This window comes from Hyla sarda, unplaced genomic scaffold (assembly GCF_029499605.1).
Source record: "Hyla sarda isolate aHylSar1 unplaced genomic scaffold, aHylSar1.hap1 scaffold_70, whole genome shotgun sequence".
In the NCBI taxonomy this organism is placed as follows: Eukaryota; Metazoa; Chordata; class Amphibia; order Anura; family Hylidae; genus Hyla; species Hyla sarda.
In genome coordinates, this window is record NW_026610718.1 from 427,501 (window position 1) to 429,541 (window position 2,041).

Below are 2,041 nucleotides of genomic sequence, written 5' to 3' on the forward strand. Positions count from 1 at the left end.
GTGAAAGGGGAGGAACCAACGCTGTCCCCTTCACATGCACCATCACTACTTGTAGGAAGGGAGGCTGGCTGGCAGCCTCCCATACACACTCTGGCTGGGTGGCAGTCACCCACCAGTACACACAGCAGACCCTAAACCCATATCATTATTGCTAAGCAGGAAGATGGGAGTCCATTTCACTCTGATGGACCATTTTTAAATGCAATCCATAACCTGGCTTTGGCAGGAACCCTTCTTACTCCTCCTACTTGCATTTGATACTGGGTTTAGGATCTGCATAGGAAACACACACACACACACACACACACACACAAGCACACACTTACCTGTGTTGCCTGCTGACGCCTCCTTGGCTGTCCCCAAACGGTATAAAACCAACAGCCATGGGAAGCTGTAAGGATAGAGAACATACCTGCATCCTATTGGACTCACTTGTCTTGGTTAAATCCAACTTATTTGACAACCTATGGTGCTGCTACTTCTGCTCATGGCAGTGCTGCTTCTGACAAGGCTGTTCTTTGGTGAGCCTAGGCGACATCACAATCTCCATGGTTACATACACAACAAAGGTCAGATGTTGTTTACACCTGGCCATGCCAGTGGTATTGAGTAGCATATCACAGTGCTAAGGGTCCTGGGTGCAACAATCTTTCAATGGGGAATAGCCGCACTGAGTTTGTCAAGTGCACCCATGTTTGCAACTCCAACAATACACACATATCTATGTATGTATGTATGTATGTGTGTATGTGTGTATGTGTGTATGTGTGTATGTGTGTATGTGTGTATGTGTGTATGTGTGTATGTGTGTATGTGTATCTCTATCTATCTATCTATCTATCTATCCACCCATCTATCTCTATATATATTTATCTCTCTCTCTCTATATGTATATATGTATATATATAATTTTTTTTTCTTTTAAATATATATATATATATATATATATATATATATATATATATACATATAGAGAGAGAGAGAGATGGAAATACTTTCTTAAACATGTTTTCACCTCATTTTTACCTTCTTTTTTTTCTTCTCTCCATGTTTTCCTTCTTTCCTCCTTTTTTCATATGCTGCTGCTTCTTATTTTTCTTCTTTTTCAGACCCTATCATTGCACTATTGCTTATTCAATACCACCAGCAGATGGAGACACTATATTACAACATTAGTTGTGAGCAGCAGTTTGTACAAACAAATGCCTCATAGCTGATGTCCTATCCACCTAGGCACATAGGCACCACCTATTGTCTTTTGCCTGCAGTAGGGACCCACTGGACTAGCCAGCAAGCAGCTGCAGCAGCAAATAAACAGGTAATCTTTCTTTCCAACACTGAAACCTGGTGGTGCACTTAATATATGCTACCAGATAGGGGACATATCAGATATTAAACTGATATAAACAGACACCACATTTGATACCAGCCAAAAGGAAGGATGATAAGTGATAACTGTGAAAGGGGAGGAACCAACGCTGTCCCCTTCACATGCACCATCACTACTTGTAGGAAGGGAGGCTGGCTGGCAGCCTCCCATACACACTCTGGCTGGGTGGCAGTCACCCACCAGTACACACAGCAGACCCTAAACCCATATCATTATTGCTAAGCAGGAAGATGGGAGTCCATTTCACTCTGATGGACCATTTTTAAATGCAATCCATAACCTGGCTTTGGCAGGAACCCTTCTTACTCCTCCTACTTGCATTTGATACTGGGTTTAGGATCTGCATAGGAAACACACACACACACACAAGCACACACTTACCTGTGTTGCCTGCTGACGCCTCCTTGGCTGTCCCCAAACGGTATAAAACCAACAGCCACGGGAAGCTGTAAGGATAGAGGACATACCTGCATCCTTTTGGACTCACTTGTCTTGGTTAAATCCAACTTATTTGACAACCTATGGTGCTGCTACTTATGCTCATGGCAGTGCTGCTTCTGACAAGGCTGTTCTTTGGTGGGCCTAGGCGACATCACAATCTCCATGGTTACATACACAACAAAGGTCAGATGTTGTTTACACCTGGCCATG

General features: G+C 43.2%; 1 pseudogene; it reads right to left on the minus strand.

Annotated features, from left to right (window-relative positions):
* Positions 1-1,345: 1,345 nt before the first annotated feature.
* LOC130344023 (U2 spliceosomal RNA) lies at positions 1,346-1,453 on the minus strand (annotated as a pseudogene).
* Between the last annotated feature and the right edge of the window lie 588 nt (positions 1,454-2,041).